The following is a 26,794-nucleotide window of genomic DNA, read 5'->3' as shown; positions in this document are numbered from 1 at the left end:
GAGTACCAAGGTAATTCTGCCGTGACTACCAAAACAGAAGTACAAATGTTAAAGATAAGAAAAGAAAGGATGTTAGAATTAACTAAAAGATGTCCTAACACAATTGCCATCATCAGGACACACTGGTCTTGTGCAATCAGCTTTCTTTTTTTCTTTCTTTTATTTTTGCTTTACATATACCATGGCCTGTGTATTAGCATAGTACCTCCTAATGCCAGCCAACACTTGCTGATGCTCATTCTCTCCGATATCATCCGGGATGTTTCTCTATGTTTCATACCTTTTTGGCATTGACTTTCTTAGATGTAGGTAAAATATCCTTTATAAAAAGAGGAAACGTTTACCAAATTATTAACTCTCCTATTTAGAAGAGCTTCACAGAATCGATTCCTGGTTTTCAGAAGGCTGTTTTCAGCTCCGGAAAATTAACCCAGTGGGAAGGGAATTTCATCCATTGATTTTAGTTGCCTTGGATAATCCACAGGGGCAAGTAAGACCTGAACTATATCTCCACTGAAAGGTGGAAGAATTTACAATTGGCATACAGTTGTTTTCCTGCTACTGCCTTACTCTGGAGACAGGATGACTTATCACTCAACTGAAGCTCCCAAAAGTAGAGCTGGAGGAGGCCTTGTTACCTCACAGCTGGATAAACTCATAACCTGCCCTGTCATGATTGCTATTCTGGGGCTTGATCTATAAAGACTCGGGTGTTCTCAGCTCTGTTCTGTTCTTTGCAATTGCAACACTCAATAATTTCTTGCTTGACAACTATATGCAGACATGCCCTCACCTCCCCAAGGAATTTCACTATGCCTGCACATCCCTAGGACCACAAAGTGGCAGATAATTTCCTCTCACTGGATAGGGCGCTATGTGGAAATGACGTGAAATCCACTCAACCTTATTTCCAACATGTGCATTGGTTTTCTACCTATTCAGGCCATAGTGATTCATGAGAGAGGGAGGCAGAGCAGGAACGGAAGTAGTTTCAGCCTCACCAAAGTACCTTTCTCCTGGTTCCTCTTACTGTGCTAAAGCTCATCATCCTTTCTTTCCTGCTTGCCCCACATCATTTACCAACCCTTTGAAAATTTAAACTACAGGGTTCATCGAGCTCTGGCACTGCCAGAACTGAGACTACAGAAGATATCTGAGTCTTCCAAGCTATTTGTTCAAACAAAACAAACAAAACCACACACAGCCACTGACTTGGCTTATTTTAAGAACTTAGAGCTAGAGAAGGCAATCTGTCAGTATCCAAGGTTGTTTCAAAACCACCTCCTCTCTCCATCCTTGAGTCAAGAGCTGCAGTGTCTCTATCGCCCACAGCTCTGCTGCAGCACTTCCTGAGTCGCCTTCTTCTCACTGCACTCATTGACTTCCTGTGTCTTCACATAGGCGCTGACAGCTTGCAGCTTTGGCTTATCGATAGCCCTGTGGTTCTCTCCATCCATGACCTACCACACGGCATTTTAGTTTAGTTCCCACCACTCACTGTCTTATGTAATTGGTATTTCTTGCCCCATGTGTCCAAAGCAAGCCCAATCTGGATTCTGTTTGATTCAGCCATCTCATGGGTCTCCAGCTGCTTCCCTGTCCTGTAGGTAGTCTGCATGAGGCCCAGTTCCTACTTCCAAGGTATTGTGGGGCAGTGGCTATTTTTACAGGCTATTGTGAGGTAGCAAAGGTCATGTATGAGTTGAAACATACAAACAAAATATGGCCCCTCAGCATTGCAGAACTTTTGCAGGTAATTAATTTTAGAACAAAATAGAGCAAGACATTTGTTCTCACAGTGAGTCTTAGTGACTCTACTTAGACTTTTGCCACTCCGTTTTGCAGTCACCTCTCCAAGTCATTGTCTTTTGTTGTACCCTTGAGAAACAGTACTGTTTCCGCTCCTACCACTTTACTAAGTATTTTTATTCAGTGGTCAGGTCACAAATAATCTGTTAAGGTTTAAATTCAGTTGTCTTGTATTGCTGATTTCTCTGTCTTATTTAATATATTATTCACTTCTTAAAATATTTCTCTTGTGGGTTTTTTGGTACTATATTGTCTTTTTTCTTCTATAATTAATTTTGTATCTCTTCCTTTAAAATCTCCTTCTCAGGCATCACCACTTAACTATGAGCATTTCTCAAATGTTTGCACTTTTGCTCCTCAAATTTTGTATTGTTCTACTCTGAAAGCACCCGTGCAGTCACTGCACTGCATGGTTACCTAAGTGCAGATTACTCCAACATTTTAAATTTCATATATTGATTTAGCTCCAGCAGAACACTTCAGACTATCTGACTCAAAATTTTCAGCAGGAGATTTCTTACCAGGGAATTGAAGTATGCACTCAACCTGCTTACATGCCCATATGTTCTGTTTCCACTTAGGATAAAATATTTTCTAGTCCAATAGTACAAAATCCTTCCATGTATTTGACCCTTCACACAGATCTCAATATATGTCTCTATTGCTATTCAAGTCATCATACCCATTGCAATGTAGAATGGTAAGTAATTTATTCACAGTACTGATTGATACTACAAACTTTTAATCAGGGTATGGCAAAAGCATTAGATACTCTACATATTAAAGAAGATGTTAACTGTTTTAACAGATAGTTACCTCCCAATCCCAAAATTGTATAGTGTAAGCCAAAATACTGTAACTTCTATAGTGTAACTTCTATTACACTATAGAAGTTTATATCTCACCTTGGTAAGATCTGCTCAGGACTTCCTGATCAGTAAGTGACTCTTTTCCAATGTCTCGTATTACACAGAGACTACTGCATATGTATGTAGATGGAAACAAATGTCTGTGTCACTGGGAACTGGAATTTTGACATGAGAGAAAGAAATCCATACTTAAGAGAGAAGAAGTTTTAAGAGAACACCTGTATTATCAATAAAAATCAGATGAATGGCATCTCTTATTTAAACAAAAGGATACCCTCGTCCTGCCCACAGAAAATGACTAGAAACACTGACGCACTCAAAAGGAATGAGCACTGCTGGTACCTAGGACCAGGAATCTTAGGGGGGGAAAAAAAAAGGCGTTATTCTGAAAACTTATAGAAGGAAAGGAAGGAGTCAAACATTCATCTTGCATTCTCTTTGTAAACCCTTCTCCAGGAGTCAGTTTTTATCCATGACTGGTGATCTCATAAAAATAAACTGATATTGAGTAGGGTGCAGTGACTCATGCTTTTAAATCCAGCATTTTAGAAGGCTGAGGTGGGAAGATCGCCTGAGCTAAGGAATTTACCAACCTGGGTAACATAGTAAAACCTCATCTCTACAAAATGTTGAAGAAGGAGAAGGAGAAGGAAAAGAAAAGTCAGACACACACTTGTAGTCTCAGCTACTTGGGAGGCTGAGGCAGAAAGATTGCTTGAGCCCAGGAGGTTGAGTTTGCAGTGAGCTACAATTGTGCCACTATACTTCAGCCTGGATGACAGGGTGAGACTGAGAAAAGAAAGAGAAGGAAGGAAGGAAAAGAAACTGATGTTATGTGCTTTATAATATGAGTACACAACATTATTACATGTGAAGAATTTTTTACCAAAACCAAAATAAACTAGAAGACAATCAAGCCATTTTTCAGCAACCAATTTACAAAAAAAATATAGAGAACAGCCGAAATTGTTAAGTGACATGACAGGGCTTCAATCAGTAAAATGCAGACGCTGAAAAATTCTACAGGACAAACAATCTGATTCTTCAAAATACAAAATTCTTGGAAAACAAAAAGACCAGGACCTAAAATATAGTTATGGAACACTAAACAATTAAAATATTTAGACTTTGCCTGCATATTTATTTAAATAAAAGTACTAAAATTCAGGCTAAGAAATTTCAGCACTGTTATTTATGATATAAAAAATATTGCTAATGTTTAGGTATAATGATATTGTGGTTACATTTCATATGAGTTTTATATTTTAGAGACTGGCTTTCATATGTTTGGAGATGAAATATTGTGTTGTCTGGGATTGTTAAAAACAATTCTGAATCAAAGATAAATTGGCAGGGATTTAGAGGAAACAAAAACTTCCCATGATTTGATGATTACAGAGCTGAATAATTGGAATATATTGGTTCATTATACTACTCTATATAGTATTGCATGGAGTTAAAAGATGTTATGAGACATGTTTTTTAAAGAAGTTTTGGGGTGGGAAATGGGTAGAAATGGAATGGTATGTGTGGTTGAGATAGGGGAAACCGAATAAGCAAAAAGGAAGGAAATATTTAAAAACCCAGAGTGTTATATACATGAAAAGATAGTCTTTTCAGGCAGTAGTTTCCATGTCATACTTAGAAACAATGAGCTATAAGACTGGAAAGAATGTTGGGCCATGTGAAGAGATTTTACAAATGTACTGATAGCCTTAAAGACAGGAGATAAGTGAGAAATGTATCCAAGTATGGAGGCAAGAAAGACGTATCTGTGTCATGGAGTAGGTCAGGGAAATGAGATGAGGTCACAAAACATGAGAAATGTGGCAGAAACCCATCTTATGAAACAAAGAAACTCAATGTGGAAGTAAAGGAAGAAGGGAGAGAACAAAGATATTTTCAAAATTTTGGGAACTGGTGATAGGAGAACTTTCGAAATACGACTACTAATAAAAGAACCTAGGAAAGAAGGCTATTGGGATGTGTGGGAGATGTGAGGAAAGGGAAAATTCTTCTCAACTTCACCACTCCCAGCTCATAACAAATTCCTTTCAAGTGTTTCTTCCAATTATCACCTATGCCCATCATTTCCTTTTGTTATTGACACTGCCAATTTACTGGTAAGAACTCAAAGCTCAGATTGTTCCTTGTCCAAATTTTCCAAATCCTTCCTTTGAGCAAACCAATCTCTGCCTTATTCAAAACTCTGTGATAGTTCCCCATTGATCTACAAACAAAGTCAAGTACTTTTAGTATTAAACTTTTATTCTCTAACTACTGCCTTCACCTCTAGAGCAATTAAACTCAACATGATATTAAATTTACATCAGGCTAGTCTTTTATCTGAAGTCTGACTTCATGATTCTTTCAATATTCTATTTTTATTTATGAAAAATATTATCTATGCCTCAAGGCACAGCTGTGTTTCCACTCACTCTGTGTAGGTTTTTCTGAAAACTAAGCCACGATCAATTTTTTCCTATTTGAACAACTTCAGCATTACAGAGAGATGCTGTGCCCATCTATCCTAGTGTTACACAAGGCAGATTTGCCCAGTGTGCAGTCCACATGACAATATGGGTCTGCATCTACCCTTTCTTGGTCTGTGGGCTTGGGTAGATATCTTGACTTCTCCGAGTCCCAGGTCTACATTTCCAGTGGCTTCTCATCTTATTTCTTGTTGAAACTAAATTCCTCGCCCAGGTCTGCAAGGGTCTAGACGATTTCACTTCCCTCGGAATCTCTAATTTCTTCCTCTTCTAGCTCCTCCCTTGCTCAATTGGCTCCAGCCTGAGGCCTCCTTGTGGTTCTTTGATCACAGTGAGCATTATCCATCCAAAGGCAACCTTGTGTCTGCTTGTCTGGCTCTTCAGCAGATGGTCACATGACCCACCTCCTCCTTCCTTCATTCTCTGCTCATTTGTCTCCTTGTCAAGGAGTCCTTCCCTAACCTTCCTCATTGATATATCTCTACCACCCCAACCTGTACACTCCCTGTTTCCCATAGCTTAGTTTTCTTTTCTTTTCTTTTCTTTTCTTTCTTTCTTTTTTTTTCAACATTAGCATGACTTTCCATATTGTATGTGATGTGATTACTGACTTCCCTGCCTGGAAGATGAGCTCTACAAGTTAAGTTATTTTGCCTTTATTCACTTATCTGTCAACAAAATTAGAACAAATAAATCATGTTGGGGATTGGCTCATATTAGGCTCTTTATTTTTTATAATATTTTAAAAATTTAATACCTTACTATTTCTCGTGTAGAAATAAAGTGAGATAACTGGTTCATGGTGCTCAATAACTGGAAAATTTTAATAACATTTATTATCTAGTTTAGATTATTTTATTTGAAAAATATTACAGATATGTTGAGCATGGATTATGTGTCAATTACCCCCTTCCTTTAATTATTTGAATCAAGAAGTGAGCTTTTATCATCTGCTCTTTTGGAAGTATGGAAGAGAAAGAAGTAGCATCTATTTCCAAGTTTTAAAATGGTGAGATCAAGGAGAGAAACCACATGTAACTTTTATTATTTCTAGAACTTCAGTCACTTCTTCTACGTTAAGTATGGGATCACGCCTTTAAAAACTCTAACCTTTCTCTCTTGTTACAGTTTTTAGACAAATTTAGAATCAGAAATTTGTTTGTGGGTTCCCAGGAAAAAATGGCGCCATGGCAAAAGTGTGAAAATGAAGAGAAGGCATTTACGTGAAAGAACCAAGGGGTAATTTGGACTATGAGCCTTGCCATGAGTCAAGTTCTGGCCCCTGTACATAGAATAGAACAGGAACAAATGTTCAAAACAAGAGCAAATGAAGTCAGGCCTGTGGACATTGAATACATCCTAGAAAATACGGTATGCATTTTGTCCTCAGTAAATAATTTAGTTGTTCTATAACTGCAATTGTCTTCACTACTATTTTGAAGAATAAAGGTTACAGCATAGTACTAGAAAAATCATTTGGGCAAATGTTTTCCCATAATTTAATATAATATTTTCTGTAAGTATCATTTCAAAGCTAAACCATTTTTTACCCAGTCCACCCACTTCTAGTTCTGTGAGTAAATGTATTTAACTTACTTTAGGTGAGAGGAGGAGAGTAAAGGGCTTTAAGGCGAGGAGAGAAAAGGACTTTAAGGGGAGGAGAGAACAGGGCTCTAAGGAACGCCCTATCTAGAGATGACTCTAGATAGTGAAAGGCTAACTAGGCAGCAGCAGCATCATAATAACGAACACAGCTTTATCTAGGAAGTATACAAATAGGAGACATTTTGTAAAAAGAAACAATTATGTTTGTTCATATTTTCCAAAGTCTATAAAATAATTCATAATGCTTCACATTCTCCTATTTACTCAGCTACAGATTATTCTCAAGATTGTTTTCCACATCAAAATCATTTTGATAACCATTTTTGGCATTTCAATTTTTTTATTCCTACATCTTGTAGATGTTATATAAGTGAAAAATAGTTGATGTGAAACAGAAAATGTAAACATCACTAGCTTTCAAGACTGAAAAAGAAAATGATTAATTAAATGTTGATGCTATCACAAAGTAAATTTTATCTATACTTGCTTTAAATATGTACATGATAGAAATTACTATAAATTACAACTATAAATGCTTTTTGTTATTTTTTTTTTTAAAAACAAATGACCTCTATAAATCCTTACTGTCCTCTATTGATCTCAAATACTACCTGGAAAGGAATCCATATTTCTACTACAATAATTGTGTAGTTTGTCTTGAAAATGTTATTCAAGGACAGGTTCTACTCAGAAAATTATAATAAAAAATATACAAAAGCATTTTGGTTATAAAATAGAAAAAAAATATTAGCATGAATGTCAACAGGAGAAGATTGTATGAATATTGAATTGAGTAATAAGTCTTGAGTCTCCATTCACAGCCAAACACTTCAGAGCTTTGAAAAATGTATGCTTTTGGTAAATGTCTATCTTTCATGACATGCATTTAAGTAAACATTACATATAAGGATCTAACATTCTTCCATCCAAAAGCAAAACAAACAGAATTAGTTTCCAATGATTGCTTTGTCACTGATTAGCTGTGAGACTACAAGAAATTCACTTTAACTCTATTAGCCTGTTTTCCTATTTCAAACATTGTCATGATCAGTAATGTCCATCTTGGACAAGCATGCAACATCCATCACCATCAGCAATGGCATGTCAAGAATAGTCAACCATCCATACTCTATGGTCACTGGAATTTACTTTGAGAGAAGGGATTCTTCTAGTCACTAGCTAAGTTATCCCAAATTTCTTCTATTTGCAAGATGCACAAATAAATTCTTGATTCCCAAAAGCCTTTTTGCACAAAGCTGCTCAAGGCTTGTTAACAGTCAGTTCTGGGTCCATCAGTAATCAGTTGACATTAGAGTAAAGAAAAATGTCATAATTACAGGTATGGCATAAGAATGACCACTAAGTATGAAATAGCAGTAGGAGCAAATGATAAATGTGATAACATGTGTTCCAAAATGCAATTCTATTTATTTAAAATCATCACTTGAACTTCTTGTTAAATAGTATCAGTGCATTTTTGAAAAAGAAGCGTCACTTAGGCTGGCAGGTTTGCACACTTTTTTTGGACAGGTTTGTTTACCTCTCACCACATTCCATTTTTAATGAAAAGAACAAGCTATAAGCAAATAAAAAGCATGTTGCTTTCTTTGTTTGATGATTTCAAATTCCCCATTACTCAGAGAGGTAAACATTTTAAAATTTAAAAACAAACAAGTGTATTGTTATTATTTAGGAAATGATATTTTACAGAGGGCTTTAGTCACACTGCTTTGTCCTTGGAAACCAACTTTCATAGGCTTAAAACATAAAATTAATTTGGTATCATTGCTACAAGATTATTAATTCTGCTATGCATTAATAGTTTACTCACATAAAAAAAGTCTAATTTTATTTGCTATGATGTCACTGAATACATTTCCTTAATCCCTACAAAATATGTTTTTTTTCTAAGTTTGGGTTCTTACACCTACAGATATGGAAATGATTTCCCATATATTAATATTTACCTTTTTAGGCTATTAAACAGTATAACCTTGCTTAGCTTGCTTCATCAAGTATGCAAGGTTTTAGCAACCTGATTCCTCATAATACCACTCACATTGTGCACTGGCAGCATTTCTGTTCCCTCTAATGTTTCTGTAACAGTCATACCACCAAGGAGGAGGCTGGGAGGAAGCATAGACTGCTGAAAATAGCAGCGTACCAGATTCTGTGAAGTGCTAGACCAATAATTTATAAGTGGAAACGCTACCAACAGTCTGGAATGCGACACCATATTATGCAAGCAAGGGAAATATTGAAATTTATCTTCCTTTGAACAACAATGAAAAAGGCAGCAAACTGTGGCAAAGCAAGCTATGAGGTCACTGCAATGTCATGGTGAATGCAGCTAACACTCGTGTCCTACTTTCCGGCACAGTTAGATTTTGATACACTTTTTTACATACGCATATATGTGTGTAGACACGTGTACATACCATCATAAATGTAAACGTTTTCCTCAGGCAAATCAATACTTCTTGAATTGGTAGGAAGGAAATATCTCCATTGTTCTGAATATATTTGCCCTGTGTTTGATGAATCTATGTTGACAAGAATAATTATGTGCCTCCTACTCTTTTTGGAACTAAAATGTGTAGGTCAGGAACAACAAGTACACATTTCAGGGGTTTTGTTGAATGATTTTCTCCTGTCTTTGTACTTGAGTCACAGAACTTTTTCAACGTGTCAGAGCTGCCAGCAGCTACCTCTCCTCTAAATATTGATTTTGACAGCATTTCTGCCTCATCATTGGCATATTCTATGCAATGTTTAATTACACAATGAGGACCTATGTAATCAAAAAATAAATTTAAATACATTTCCCTAGGTTCATAGAAATTACAGGCTGTGCTGTGCAGTGGGTTGCTGTGGTCAACAGAAACCAGTCAAGATTAGTTACAAAGTTATTTATTTATTTATATATGCAAAAGGTTCATTTAACAGATCCTAGGTTGGAAAATAAATTTAAGGAAAAGATGACTAATTTTTTGAAATGTTTTCTTTAGGCTAGTTCTCCGCATTTACCACTCACATTATGGAAATTCAGCCATTTTATTCTTAGCCTTCTAACTTTTTAATCATAAAATATTGTAAAAAAAACTCCACAAAATTTGAATTCTAGCTGTTTTCACCTATAACACATGAAACCATAAAAAATGAAACTTTTCAGGAGTTTACAAAATTAGTGTACAAAATCAGTGCTGGGTAATTGATTTTCAATGTATTCTTGTTAAATGGTATAATAAAGGTGCTAAGAACATTGTTACAAACACTCCAAAAACACGAAATTGTTTTGTACAAAGAAAGGGTAGAGAGGCTTATTACCTTGACTGCCTAGTCTGTCTCCTTAACTCGTGGTACTATGAAGTTAAAATGGAGAGCTAGATGACTGGACTAACTGGATTTCAAGGGTGTTTGCAACTCTCTAATTTTGATTCTCCAATTTTTGTAAATATCCCAAGGCCTGTGTTAAAGTGCAGAGATGATTAAAAGCCATGCGCTGACACAGTGATTTTGTAAATATAGACATAGTTTATAAACTTTGATTTTTCCTAAAACAAAGATGGAGTTAGAAAAAAAAAATCTACAATATACTGAAATACATAGGATTATTTCTCTTAAAAAGGAACACAAGATGTTCCAAAATTTCTAAGTAACTTGCCAAAATAATATTTTAGGGGAATGAATTATATAATTATATAGATATTGTTATTGCCACCCTAGACAAATGTAACCTTGATCTACTTTTGGTTATGCTGAAGATTTTTAATTATCACTTTTTATATTCTTAAATTTCCAGATATATTATAAAGAGAAGGCAAAGGTAATCAAGATAGAATAAATCACAAATAACTAACCAAAATACAAAAAAGTAGAGAAAATCTAGTTTTAATAAAACCTTAGTAATACAGTGATACTTATAATTAACAAAGATCTTTTGAAACATATTCCTGATTCCCTTTCTTTATAAGAATACCTGAAGTATAATTCAAAAAATTTATTTGATTTTCAATTATTATGGGTGCTAGTTTTAACAGTTGTAATTTATTATAAGAAAAGGGAAATTTTCAACTGGTTTAAGTGATTGGCATAAATTTTGAAATCAGCAAATTTCAGCACCAAAGGATTAAGGCAGTATTTTTTACCACCAAGCAAAGTAAGTCATCCATTACGCATCATTTATTTCATATTAAATATCTCTCTGTAAACAAAGATATAATAATAGCCCTAGATATTATTGTATCAGGGAAATGTTTGTATTGATTGTATGTCAAATATTTTATCAGGGAAGAGTATATCAGGGAATGTTGCCACCATTTCCAACTTTCAATCTTTACTCCAACCTTCCTTCTTTACTTCTCAAAAAATGTTACAATTTTACAACTCATAATGGGAGTTCTATATCCTATGTATTTAGATAATATTCTCACAGCTACCATATTTTGATTTTTGTTCTTGGGATAGATAAATAAGGTCTCATTAGTCACAAGTTTAGAAAGTTAAATACAAATTGGGCATTCCTAATCTGAAAATCTGAAATGCTCCAAAATCTGAAACTGTTTGAGTGCCCACATGACACCACAAGTGGAAAATTCCACACCCGACCTCACGTGACAAGTGCAAGTCAAAACACAGACAGGTGCGTGACATTGAGTGTGGATTCACCAGCATCACAGTGAACACAGACCACCTAATGGTATCTGATTATGAAACAAGCAAAGATCTATCACAATGAAAATTGAAGAGAACGATGAATACTTAACAGCTTGGTTGCAGAACTTTAATGAAAAACACAGCATTAAATTTTTAGAGGTTTGTAGTGATAAATCATCTACCCATCATTTTCAAGTTTGCCAGGGTCATCACTGATGAAAATCTGATGCCAAAACAAGTATATTAGGCTAATGAAACATCACCGTTTTGGTGTTCCCTGCCAAAATTGACTACAGCCAATGAGACAGCTCCTACAGGAATTAAGAACGCCAAGGACAGAACACCTGCACTGTGCTAATGCAGCAGGCACACATAAGTGTAAACTCGCTATGATAGGCAAAGCTTATCTGTTTTCCAGGAGTAAATTTCTGTTTCCAGGAGTAAATTTCTTGGTAGTCTGTTACTATGCTGATGAAAAAGGATAGGTCATCAGGGGCATCTTTTCTGACTGTTTTCACCACCATTTTGTACCAGCAGCTCATGTTCACTGCAGGGAAGCTGGACTAGATGAGGACTGCAAGATTTTGTTATTCCTCGACAACTGTTCGGCAGATCCTGCAGCTGAAAGTCTTTTTAAACATTCATGTTTATTTCATGTGTTTTCCCCAAGTGAGACTTTATTAATTCAGCTATGTGACAAAGGTGTCCTTAGATCAATGAAAATTAATATAAAAAAACTTTCTTGAGTACCATGCTAGCTAGCATCAGTGAATAGTGGTGTAAATGTGGACATTTCTAAAAACAAATTTAGCATGAAGGATGCCGTGTTGGCTTTTGCCAAAGCTTGGAACACAGGAACTAAACACATAGCTATGCGTGTCTAGCACACCCTCTGGGTCTGCAACTATGCTCAGTGATGAGGATTAATAAGGTGTTGACTTTGAGGGATTCTGTATATCAAGTGAGAAATAAACGGGTTAGAGCGATTCTCCTGCCTCAGCCTCCTAAGTAGCTGGGACTACAGGTGCACGACACCACGCCTGGCTAATTTTTTGTATTTTTAATAGAGATGGGGTTTCACCGTGTTAGCCAGGATGGTCTCGATCCACCCGCCTCGGCCTCCCAAAATGCCCTGATTACAGGCTTGAGCCACCGTGCCCGGCCTAAATACAAATATTTTAAAACCAGAAGGCCACATTATCAGTGAACACCTGTCAGCAAGAAACAAAGGTGAATTCATAGAGAATTCATAAAAAATGTGTTGAGGCCTCATACAGGTTCCCCAAACAACTTTCATAAGCCTAGGATGGTTTTTTTTTGTTTGTTTTCTTTTGTTTTTTTTGGTATTATGTGGTTTTCACAATGGAGAAAAAATGCCTGGCTTAGTGCCAAGACCTCTTCACAGTCACCCAGAGAACAAGCAGGAAGACGCCCAGCCACAGGGAGCAGGTGGCATTCTCAGCAAGCCTGCAAACCTACACCAGGTTTATACAGGAAGAGGGGCACAGGTGGTCCCAGAGCACCTCGCAAGACAGAGTGTGAGGATGAGCTAATTACCCGGAGTAAATTATCTCTCCTCTCCAAGGATTTACAGGCGTATCGCTATCTTAGTATTTCTAGCCACATGCCTTAGGAATCATTAAGAACTGATTTCAATTTTCTTTGACTTAATCATAAGCCATAATTTCTCATTGTTTTTAATTGTCTAAATAGGATTGATAGCACCTTTAGAAATCTTTTTTTTTTTTTTTTTCTGTGATCAAAACAGAGCTTTGCTTTTTCTCATATAGTCTCTTAGACATAGCTCTCAAGCAGGGGATGCATGTTCCTGTAACAGGTGAAATTGTGTCAAGAGTCATTTCAATGAGAGAGATGGTTATCTCTGTAAAGTAATACTTATGCATGTATTTTTAACTCGAATTCTTCCTCGTACTAAAGAATATGATATACATGTCTAAACAAGAATGTATCAAAATTGTCCATTCTTATTCAAATTTTTATAAAATAGTCTTCCATTTATACAATTTCACATTTTATTTAATACATATTGGGTAGTCTAGTATATTAAAAACATAGTATAAAACAGTTAATTGATTTCCTAAGACAGAATTATTTGTGGGAAAAAAATTATTGGCAAGTGTCTCAATCATCCTAAAATATTAGGAATGTTATCCTCACATTTTACTGAATTCTATTGGCTGATTTGATTGGAAGAAATCCTTAGGAATAAGAACTTTGCTCTTAAGAGTTATTTTATTTTATTATTTTTTGTTTTATTTTACTTAAAGAGCAGTGTAATAGCAGCTCTTAAGATTTAGATTTGACATAATAAAATCTATACACATATGTTCATACATGTTGTTTCTCTGCTTTTTTTACCCCATTAGTTTAATAGTGTAGTCATCTAATTTCATTAGAATGAGAGAATACATGCAGGCAACACATTTTGCTATTTCATGGGCAACTGCCTACTAAGATGGGGGAACTGTATGTTCTAGTATCTTGCTGTTCAGAGTGTGGTCAGTGGAGCATCAATATCTGCACTAATGGAAAACTCATCAAGGATACAATTTGTGAGCTCTGCCCAAGATAAGTTGATTCAAACCTGCATTTTCACAAGATTTCCAGGTGAAGAACTGAGACTTCTGAGGTAATCTGAGAAAAAGCATGAATGAGAACTAGTAATGGGGAGGTGAACGTACAAGCAACCTGAAAGCTGCTGGGATGACTCTGTGGTCTGTCTGAAGGCTTAACTCTTTTACTAGAGTAGTGCTAAATGTGATCCTTTCTCCCTAATACTCAAATCTTTGGTAAAAACTTCTGCTTTCATACAGGTTTTGTGTTCTTTGGAATTTAATAATGGATGAATCAGAGATTCTGTGAAGAAGTTAAAAATGGAAAAAGAGAAAGAGAGAGCAAGCAAGCTAGCTCAGGATTCAAAAACTGAGATGGGCAAGGACTGAGATGTCCTAGGAGACAGAGCTAGGATGGAGAATGTAACAGAGGTGACACCATAGAGAGGTGAGCTTGGATGCCTAAGAACTGTGGAAACCCAGAGAAGCCTGTGGAAGGAGGAGTGCCTGGGACCCCAGTGTCGGTTAGATCATAATGGTCTGATACAGTTCAGCAGAGAACCGGATTAGACACACGTAATTAATCTGAATACATGTCTCTAAGATTTTAAATAGCTAAAAACAGCTTTCTGAATATGCTTATTTTTGGAAAGAAGAATTGAAGGAAATCAACTTTCAGAAAGTTTATATTAGGCGTCATGGATTTTAATGCTAGATATTGTGGCATTTTATTGACGAAAGTGGTAACATGAAAAGGAGTAGATGATGACTGCTTCTAACCAAGATAAAATGACATGGACCAGATTTATCCTCCCAGAGAAAATCAGAAGTGGACAAAATATATAAAACCATTGTTTTCAAGAAACTGAGCATCAGACAAAGAATGCCAGACGTCTTTGATAGACAGAAACAAATTAGTTAAATCCTAGAATAGGCCTACCTTAATCCTAGAGAGAGTTTGCTAGTGATGGAGCAGAAATTGGGAACCCGCATGGAGCCAGTGGTCTCCCTGGGTTGAGGAGAGAGACTGAGATGAAAATGTGGAAATACCAGGGTGTCTGGAGGTCACAGGAAAGAGAATCTATGAAGAGGAAGCTACAAAGAGATGAAATTCTGACGACCTCAAAAAGGAACCTCTTGAGAATTCAGCTGAACTGGTCATGAAATGAATGTGAGAAAATTACCCATGGCTGGCAAAATGGCCACCCAGAAAGGATTAGAAGAAACAGTCTCTGGAACACACACATGAGTGACAACAGTGCCTGTTCTCAGCAGGCTAGTAGTAAAAACTTAGCAATTTAAGTAGAATACTTAGAAAGGTTTGTTTCTGTAGAGGCAAAACATTAGTTCTAGTCTAAATCCTGCTTAGGTTTTTCCTAACAGCACTTGAAACCAAAACCTGAAAGGATCAAACTGATTCTAAGGAACATAAGCATGTTCCAGAAAAAAAAAATCACTAATATTTATAGGAATACAAATATAGTCAAATCCAAAATAACTTTTATTAAATAAAAAATATTCAGATACACAAAGAAGCTGGAAAATGTTGCCCATAATAAGGAACAAAGTCAATTCATACAAACAGACCCCAGAAATGATACAGATGATATGAAAAGTAGTAAAGAATACTAGAAAGTTGCCATCATATTTCACTTGCTCAAGAAACTAAAAAAGAGATGGAACTTGTTAAAAAGATAAGCAAATAAAAAAAGTTCTAAATTAAACTTCTACAGAGGAGAACTATGGAAATAAAAAATGACAATTAAACATAGAAAGAGACTGAAAACATATGAACAGAAAATAAAGGAGCTAATTCTGCAACATAAAAATAATTGGAGTCCCCAAAGAATGGGTATAGACAGAAAAGAAAATTGAAGAAATAATGGTCACTTTTCAAATTTGCTAACAACCAAAACCCTACAGGTCAAGAAGCCCAGTGGACACCAAGGGTGGGGAAAACGTCACTAAAGTACAACAAATAAAACTTCTTAAATTCTATGATAAGGAGAAACATTTTAAATGCAGCTAAGACCAGGGGAGAAGAAGAGGGAAGGAAGAAAAAGGTAAAGACATGCAAAAGAAAAAGATCGACCTTGAAGTTAGCCAGAATCACAGCACTGTTAAATCACATACAGGAAGTTTGCAGAAACACCATGTGCTTATACTGTGCTGTTCACCATATTTCTAGTCTCAGTCTCTGTTCAGCAGTGCTCATAGCATGACTGCAGTGGGGAGGAAGCCTGTGAGCACCCATCAGGTATCTATCCTTATAAGTTGTTGAGAATATTCAAAAATCTGTAATAGCCTTGTAATTATTGGTAGCATTTCTAAGAGCTTAATATTTTCTACATATTTTATAACTTTAGCTATGAAAATAATTATTTGCTTTACCACGTATTAGCAGTTCAATTTTATAGATGAGGAAATGGAAGATGAGAGAGGTTAAGTAATAAATGAGAATTACAGAGTATTAAGTAGCAGATCCAGGATATAAGCCAGGATGTCTAAAATCAGATCATAAAGTAATTTTCAGTATAAAATATTACCCTTAGTCAATTCTTAGCATTCACATAAGAATTCAACAAATCATCAAAAAATATTAGTCCTTCACTACAGATATCTTTTAATCTTGGATATAAATACCTAGTTTCCCCCTGAGGTTTCTTTTATTATTTTCTTAAGCAGTCAGATTCAAACTCATCAGTTCATAGAAAGTAAAATTTACATCTATAACCCAGTCGAATTGTAAAGGATCTATCAAAATGAACTATACTTTGCAGAGATACATTTTCTGCTTCTAGCCAAGATGGAAAGAAAAGCAGACAAAATACATGAATCAAATTGAACTATAAATTCAATTCATTCTAAATAAAACATCCAGCAGGTCTTCACAGATACTTGCAAGCTTAATATAAAATTTATACAGAGATGGAAAGGGTCTAGTGTAATCAAAGCAATTTTGAATAAAAGGCTAAAGTTGGAGAAACAAAAGTACCTGGCTTTAAGACTTAGTATAAAGTGATATTAATCTAGACATGATGATCATTGAGCAATGACATAGACAGATGGATCAATGGAACAGAATAGAACGTTTAGATATAGACCTACACATATATGGACAACCGATTTTCAAGAAAGGTGCTAAAGCAATCAAACGGAGAAAAGATTGTCTTTCAAATAAATGGTGCTTGAATAAATAACTGGGTATCTGTTAAACAAATGAAAAACAAAACAAAACAAAACTAGCACATATACTTCACACCTTATGTACAAGTTAACTCAAAATGGGTTGTAGCCCTAAATGTAAAATCTGAAACTGTAAACCTTCTAGAAGAAAACATATGAGAAGGGCCTTTCTGACCTAGGGGGGTCAGGCAACCATTTCTTAGGAGCAATGCCCAGTTTGATCTCTAAAATAACACAGTGATAAGTTGGACTTCATCAAAATTGAAAACTTTCATTTCTAATGGGACAGTAAAGGAGATGCAGAGTATAAGCACAATCTAATCTGATGAATATTTTATTTCCATGTTGTAATTTTCCTCTGTAGAATTTCAATTTAGATCTTTTTTGCATCTTCGCTGTTGCTTTTTAATATGTTACACCTCTCCTTTAGTTTGTTCTCTTTCAAATACAGCCGTGACCTTCTCCTTTCCTTACTCAAAACCCTACCTGGCTTTCAGTGGCCGCACAATTTGGCCATGACACCTTAACTTGGCCTTCAGAACTCTTCATGGTCCTACATGGCCTGTCTCTCTAACCCCACCCCTTACCACTCCCTGGGTTACTGAAAGCATGGGCTCTGTGTGTTGCTGTGTGACCTTGAGCAAGTTACTTAACTTATCTGAACCTCAATTCCTCATCCATAAGTGTGAAATAAACCTCTGCCACAAAGGGAGCAGGATTTCACTTGTGTAACTCTAGTGAGTTCATGCCTGTAGCACTCGGCTGGGCACACAGTCATTGCTCATTAAATGCAAGGGGATATATTTGTAAGTAATATATTTGTAATTGGCATAATTGATAAGGAGCTTGCATCTATTATACAGAAGGAATTCTTAAAAACATTAAGAAAACAAACAATCAGTACTAAGTTAGCAAAAGATTTGAAAGCACTTTTTACTGAAGAGGATATAGGGATGGTAAACAACCAATGAAAAGATGCTAGCCATTATTAATCACTATAAATGCAAATTACTACCATCGTGTGATACCTCTGTCTTTTAGAATGACTAATATTTTAAAAACCTGCCCATACCAAGTGTTGGTAGAGATGTTGAGTATTCTACTGTGTTTAATATAGTTGCTGCTTCAGAATCCAATTTTAGGCCTGACATAAGATATTTGAAATTCATTCATACCCCATCACCTCTGGCCTGGTTATAAGCTCCCCTCCCTGTGGCTGTTTGTAACATAGCCCACTTGTTCTTCATCTCACAGATCCGAAACCTAACACACCCTGCAGGTGCTGACCACAATAAAACTTAATTGTCAACATCAGAGTCATAAAAAGAAGTTCCCTGCTTCATGCATGTTTTCTTTAAACCAGGTAATACACAACCATCACAAGAAACCTAAAGAATAAAGACCATGGACCTTACTAGCATTGTTCCACAGGTTCTGTCTCTCTCTCTCACTCCCCACCCACTGGGTAAACTTCTTAGGTCTACTTCCTATAGACTTCCTGGCAGCCTCCCAGCAGCATGCCTGAGCTCTCTGGGCCTGTGAGTGGTAAGTGTCCTCTGTTTCATGCATTTTGGTTTCACTTCCTTGTCACGCTCCTGACACACACACCTGAACTTAATGTTACTCCCAGTCCAGGCTCTCTTAGAGAATAGCTGTCCTGGTTAAAGACCACTCTCAGGCAGAGAACTCAGCACCAAATTAGGAAAAAACAATTACAACCTGGCACATAAAGATCTCTCATATGCTGCTAGAGGGAAGGAAAAATATACAAACAGATTGGGAGTTTCTGAAAAGTTTAAAATTTCATGTAATCTAATCATTTTATTCCTTCATTTTTGCTTGAGAGAAATAAATGAAATAAACGCATATATCCTTACAAACACGTATACTTCCTATATATGAAATTATTTATAGCAAGTTCATTTGAAATAGTCAAAAATTGGAAACAACCCAAATGTTCATCATCAGATGAATGAATTTAAAAAAATAGGTATAGTTCTTAGCAATAAAAAGAATAAACTATTTATACTGGCTACAGCATGGATGAATCTTAAAATAATTATTCCAAGTAAAAGAAGCCAGAACTCTTTTCCCCCAGCAAAAACAAATTCACCGTGTATGATTTCATTTATATCAATTTCTAGACTTTTCAAACCAGTCTTCTAACAGAAACAGATCCATGCTGCCTGGAGTTAGAGGAGGGAGTACCTCAGGAAAGACAGGGGAGAAATCACAAAAAGGCAGCAGGATTCTCTTGGAGGTGATGGATGTGTTCATCATCCTAAGTATGGTGGTGGTTTTAGAAATTTATACATAGAAACACACAAACTTCAAATTGTATATTTTAAATCTGTGCCATTTACTGTATACCAATTATGTCTCAATCTGTTAACACAAGTGGAAAACTAAGGATTCTACTTCTTTCTGCAATACTCACAGTGACTTCTCTTCGTTCTGCCGTCTTCTCATAGGACATCCCCAGTGGCCCAGTTGGACGTTGCTTCCTCATCCTCTGTGTGTTCACTATGTGTTGAGCACACCAGAACATGTTGAATTGCCTGTAAGCGTTTGATCACATTTCTCTCTGATTATTAAGCTAAAACTCCTCAAATTCGCAGACCAAATTTTATAGCTGTCATATGTGAGTGACTGTCAATGAATAGTGAATGAGTGAGATAACAGTGGTCCTTGCTTAAGGATGCTGTTAGGAGAATGAATAAACAAACAAACAAAAAAAGCAAAAAGATACATTAACCAGTTGGCTGGGAGCAGTGGCTCATGCCTGCAATCCCAGAACTTTGGGAGGCCCAGGCAGGCAGATTGAGATCAGGAGTTTAAGATCAGCCTGGCCAAAATGGTGACACCCGGTCTCCATTAAAAACACAAAAAACTTAGTCCGGTGTGGTGGTGCACACCTGTAATCCCACCTGCGGGAGGTCGAATCAGGAGGATCGCTTGAATGCCTGAACCCAGGAGGTGAAGGTTGCATTGAGCCAAGATCATGCCACTGTACCCCAGTCTGGGCGACAAAGGGAGACTCCATTAAGGGGGGAAAAAAAAAAAAACAGCAACAAAAAAAAACTAACTAGTATTTTCTTCCTGGTGGTTGCAGAGTCTGAGACTAAGTGATGATAGACATTGCAAACTGATGAGTAAAGAACAGGGGCAAGTACTGTTGCAAATACTTAAATGCCATGTACAAATACCAGCAGGCTAGAAGAACTCCATAGACCAGTATGAAGACTCTTATCTAACGTAACAGGAGGTAATTACAAACAATAGAAATATTGCAGAAAAATGAGCTTCTAAGGTCCAGTGCAGAACATTTTGGATTAGATATTTTAGCCAATGTGAACAACATTTTTTGAAAAAGTTTTTCCTGAATCAAACATTTCTTTGTTGAGCAAACAACCAGAATTATGTACAAAGACTTTGTAGTTGTGAGAATGAGGATTTTATGAAAACTCATATACACTTGTGTATCTATACAAATGAATTAGGATTAGAGCTCAGTCTACACAAAAAGTAAACACACATACAATTTGAGTCTCTATTTAAGTTTACTAATCAATTTGTATCAACATAATAACTTAAGTTTTTATAATTTCTTTATATCTTTGCTTTTATATTTAATTACAGTATATCACCTTAGAATTCATCTAAGACCAGTTTTTTAAATATATACAGTAGGGTGCTATCAACATACTCGAAACAATATAAACAGCCTACACTTCAGGGCATTCAAAATAACTCTTAGAACAATTTGAAAACATATTTGTTAAAGTACGTACTACAAAAGAAACACACTGACATATTATTTAAATTATAATTCAGTGTAATATTGCCAAGATACTTGTTTGAAAGTGTACTTTTTACCGTGTTTTCCTTGAATAGAAAAACTGATAAAACTGGAAAGAATAGTTTCTGTGATCTTTCTTCTAGATCTCCATGTGGGAGATATAAAATACCTATTCTTAACACACTCAGGTTTTGTGTTGAGCAGTTTTCCCTTTGAATTCTGTATTAGGACCTCACTTTCTGGAGAAAAGGGACTTAATCTCATTATAATGTCAATCTTCTTGCTTAGGTGAAAGTTGGTTTTCATCTTCACAGCCACTGAATCTGAATTAAGTAATTGAGTTCCACGATTACTCCTTCCCTCTCTGGGAACTCCCAGCCTCACACAGATGACTGCAAACATCCTTCCTTTTTTGTATTCTTTTGCTAGGTCTGCCATAACCGAGTACCACTGACTGGATGGCTTATACAACCAAAATTTATTTTCTTAAAAGTATGGAGGCTGGAGATCTTAGATCAAGGTGTCAGCAGAGTTGGTTTCTTCTGAGGACTCTCTCTTTGGCTTGTAGATGCCTGTCTTTTCTTCCGTGTGTCTTCACATGTCTACATTTTGTGTTTGTCTGTGTCCATGTTTCGTTTTCTTATAAGGATGCCAATTATATTGAATTAAAGCCCACCCTCACAGCCTCATTTTACCTTAATTACCTATCTAAATACCCTATCCCCAAATACCGTGATATTCTGCAGTACTGGTGGTTAGGAATTCGACCTATGACTTTTGGGGGACAAAATTCAACTTATAACATTCCTAAAGGACAAACTTCAAGGTTGACTTTATTTGAATGGTGTTAATAATTCTCTATATTTTTGCAAATAAATATCTCTGTTATCTCTCAAGTGTATACTCTAAAATTATGCTGGTATGTTTTCTTTTTATTTGTATTCCTTTGGGAATCCCATTGAATAAATTATTATCTTTCATCTCCATAGAGTGGATTAATCTTTTGTTTCATATGGGATCCTTGACTGCAGGAAACAGAATCCACTGCAGCTACTTTACGCAGGAGGGTATTTATTAAGAAATATTAGGAAGGTCACAGAATCATTGGAAGACTTATAGAAACAGATCGGAGCATAAACTGACAGAAATGACTGCAGGATGTCATCACAGAGCTAGACTGAAGGGAAAACGATGCACTCTTGACCTTCGTCTTGCCTGAATCTGTTGCCACAAAATTTTTCCACAAAATGGTTAACTCACACTGTTTCTTTAAGTTACTTATTTACAAATCCATTTTATGTTTGTAAGACTGAGGAGCTTTTAGAATATTATCTTATAGTCTGCTTTCAGTACTAAAAATTGTGCTCAGTTCATTAAAATCCATTGAGCTATTTACGTGCGTGTATGTTGCGGTAGATAATAATTTCAAAAGTTTTTGGTAACTATAAATACAAATATGTTTACCACACATCTCACATATTAGCTTCCTAGTCATAATCAAAAATTTACCTCATGAGCTCTTTCTACTAATATTATTTTAGCCCTGAGGTTTCATTACTTTGATAGCCAATGTCATGGAAACAAAATAAAAAATGACTTCAATAGTTATCATTCAGTGTCCCCCATTTTTATTTGGATATTATAATGTTTGTACATTGGAAATAACTATTTCCTCACAACCTAGTCTTTGCAGTGAATAATAGATTTGTTCAATAAGGTTTTGACCTTGTCACTCTTCTGAAACAGTTATTATTTTAATGTGTCACATTAAAATAAGCCTTTGCTATCACGGTGTTTTTTTCAAGTTGTTTGATTAACTCACTGGTTATTTCACTTCAACTTTGTTCTACATTAAAAAGCAAAACAAAGAAGAAAAAAATTAAGAAAATTTATACTTGCATGTTTCTCTTCTGATAAATTCTTCTAATTTTCTATTAAAACATCTGGTCTCTTCCATAAGACATTCAATAGCCTGAACTACATTTTAAGAAGTCTTTTACTAAATTCATCCTTCACACCCACTAACACAGCCACTGTTACCATTTCTGGAATTGAACACTGTAACTTTCTAATCAACGTGCTATGGTCAGTCAGGAAGATTTTTCTGTACTGTATCTATGACATGTTAAAAACAGTGTATGTGTGCTTGCATATATGCTTTATTTCTAGATTTTTTATAATGTCACTAGTGTAGCCTAAATTTATTATAATTGGAACTATTTCTACTACTTTTGCAATGTCTATAACAGCAACCTGAGAAAATAAGTCCATGTATAAAATAACATAAATATATATATGTATGTGTGTATATATATATGCAGATATACGTATATGTGTGTGTGTGTGTGTGTGTGTATAGATATATATGGGTTTTTTTTTTTCCAGATTGAGTGTCACTCCTGTCGCCCAGGCTGAAATGCAATGGTGCGATCTTGGCTCACTGCAACCTCCGCTTCCTGGGTTCAAGCAATTCTCCTGCCTTAGCCTCCCAAGTAACTGGGATTACAGGCATGCACCACCACCACACTCAGCTAATTTTATGTTTTTAGTAGAGACAGGGTTTCACCATGTTGGCTAGGCTGGCCTTGAACTCCTGACTTCAGGTGATCCACCTGCCTCGGCATCCCAAAGTGCTGAGATTACAGGCATGAGCCACCATGCCTAGCCTAAAATAACATAAATATATTGACCATAAGAATGAACATAATCTATTGGACACCTAACATGTACCAGGCAGTTGTTATCTCCATTTTATAAATAAGGGAAAAAATATCTTAAAAAGGTTAAATAGTGTGCCCAAATTTATACCACTAATTAATAATTTATTTCTGAAATATGAATTCAGTAAATATTTTGTGTTTTCTACTAATTATTCTAGTCATAAGGATACAGTGGTGAAGATAATGAACTATATTCTTGCCATCCTGACATTTATATTTAGTGGGGAGGATAGAGAAATTGTAAAAGCAATCAAATATATGTCATATCAAATGGTGTTAAAGACTATGAAGGAAAATACGACATGGTAAGGGAGAGAACAAGTGTGTGCAAGTGGTGGGGGTGGAGAAGATTGGCTCAGGGAGGAGACACTAAGAGAGAGACAAGTGAGCAGGGTCTTGACACGGAAAGGGCAGCAAGTGTCGATGCTCTGAGGTGGGAAGATGTTGGAAGAAACAGTGAGGGGAATATAATGTAAGTGAGGAAAGTAATAGGTGAAGGAAGTAGGGAAAGGGCCTGTGGAGGAAGTGTTGTAGAAACTCTCTCTGGGCAAGACAGATGGACATCTTGAAGCAATGCCTGAGACAAGGATTTGAGGCTATTTATTTGGGAGAATATTGATGCAAAAACCAGGACTAAAGTGGTAAAGTGAGACACGGATAGGAAGAGAAGAAATACAGAGTTCATTCACAAGCAGGTTTCCCAGAGCAACTAGAGTTATACCCTGTCAGGACACTTTGGGGATGATACATCACATACCTCAGAGTGTCCTGACCTAAGGACTAAGAATACGGGAATACTTATCCACCACTTTCTTCTGTCCGTGGTTGATGGATGCTCCCAGGGCATTGACTATTTCTGTACCTCTACCTTAACTACTCATTCAATATTGTTCCTAGAGCCAGAGGAAATCCATAGGAAAGAACCTTCAGGTGCTTACAATAGCAGTTACCTGTAGGGCCTGAAATAAGGAGTGCTTAGAGAGGGAGTGAAAACAGAAGGGGCCACTGACAACATTTTGACTTAGTCATTGGGGGGTTTGGAGCACAGAAGTGACAAGAATGGATTTACATTTTTATAGACCACTTTGGCTATGAGGATGATAACTGATTGTTGCATGGGCAGGATGTGGTGACAAGAGCAGAAACAAGGAGTTAAAGGTAGTAAAATTAACAAGGAATTAGTTTTCTCATCTTGGTGAGCAAATCATGGCCTTCAACAAACACAATAGCTATAATAGTGGTGAGAAGTAGAAATATTGTAAACACTTTTTGAAGGTAGAGCTAAAGGGATTTGTCAATGGATTAGTTGTACAGTGTAGGACAAAGATCCATTAAAGTTGTCTCTAAGGGATATTTCCAAGGAAATGGATGAATGGAGCTGTCATTTACTGAAATGAGAAAGAGTGCAGGATGAGCTTTTCTGAGGAAATAAGTGTGAAAACAATAATCTCGAACCTTAAAATGCTCTTGCAATGCAGATATTGCTGTTCCCATTATGGAGATGAAGACAAGGTGCCCAAAAGGACCAAGAATTAGCTGGAAGATCTTAAACATATTAGTGTTATCTAGCAAGGGAAACCATGTTTGTTTACAAGGTGATAAAGGATAATACGTGTCACACACCTAGTATCTAGTAGGTACTCAGTGAATAATGGTAATCTTATGAAAAACTCTTTTGCATATTTTACATACACATTTGTATTTAGAACTTACGTTTATTCCTAATCGTGGTGTTTAAAATTCAGCAAGTTTATCTAAACAAAATAGCTTCCAACAAAAAAAGTACACTTTGACAAAATGAATGAAATTGTCATCTACAAAGAAAAATTAGGGATACATTAATTAGAATTTTATATGCAAAGCAAATAAAACTTCAAATAAAAGTATAGTCCTTGTAATAAAAGCAAATTAATTTTAGTAAAACCACACAGGAAATATATAATTTGGTCACATTACAATAAAGGAACTATAATTTAAAAATTCTTGGCTACTTTCCAAGAAAATGAGATTACTCAGTACTTTCATTAATGGCCTCAATGTCTTAATAGTTCCAAAAATATTCAACTCTAAGTTATTCAGTGACAGATTGGTCAACAATCAGGTCACTCTGTTACAGAATTCTCCTAATTACTCTTCTAAGTCTTTAAGTACCATATCTAAGTTTACTACTTACGACTTCTAATGGCTGAAGGCAGAGGAAAATTATGTTGTAGAATCTGGCTGATTATAATTGTTTTATGAAGATATATGTAGAGAAGAGGTTGACACTTAAGACTTTCATAAGATTTTTAAAGGTTACTTTGTAAATTATGGAAAACAGAGCAAACTATATTTTCCAATTATTATATGAAGTAGAAGACAGTGTTTTTGAAGATCAGGTATCTATGATGAAAACTAATTATAAAGTATGCAATCTCTCCCTGAACTTTCTTAAAATAAGTATTTTGAATTCTTTTTCAGGTATCTCAGAGATCTCCATTTCTTTGAGGTCATTTCCTGAACAGTTACTTTGTTCCTCTGGGGGTGAAAAAATAATTTTTGCCTCTTTTGTCTTTTGAGTGGCCTTGCATTGAGGTGCATAAGGAGCAGCCACCTCTTCCTGCCTTTTCAAATTGGATTTGGTGAGGAAAGATACCCGCCTGTGACTGGCTGCTAAGGCACTGGCTGGGTGTGGCATAGCGTCTCTGGTTCCCAGAAGGGCACAATGACATGGTGTTTCTGCAGCCACATGAGCTAAAGTAAATGTTGGCAAAGACCCTGGGGGTTCACAACAGCCAAAGCTGTGAGTGGCTGTGACAACTAGTGCTGTTGGAGTCCTTGGTGATGAAGGCTGGCAGGTTTATCTGGTTTTCCCTTTCTCCTGTTGGGTGGAAGTTCTAGCACTGGCATGTATACAGCTACAGCAATTCTGCGATCTGGTGTGTAGGCAAGGTTTCCATGGCAGTGGTGCCAGTATTCAATGAGATAGAAGAGAACACAAATAAATAGGTCACACAGGCCAATGTCCCTGATGAACATAGTCGCAAAAAAGCTCAGCAAAATACCAGAAAATCAAATGCGTGAGCATCTTAAAATAATCAGACAT

Source organism: Chlorocebus sabaeus, chromosome 3 (genome assembly GCF_047675955.1).
Source record: "Chlorocebus sabaeus isolate Y175 chromosome 3, mChlSab1.0.hap1, whole genome shotgun sequence".
In the NCBI taxonomy this organism is placed as follows: Eukaryota; Metazoa; Chordata; class Mammalia; order Primates; family Cercopithecidae; genus Chlorocebus; species Chlorocebus sabaeus.
Note: the sequence above shows the minus strand (reverse complement) of the source record.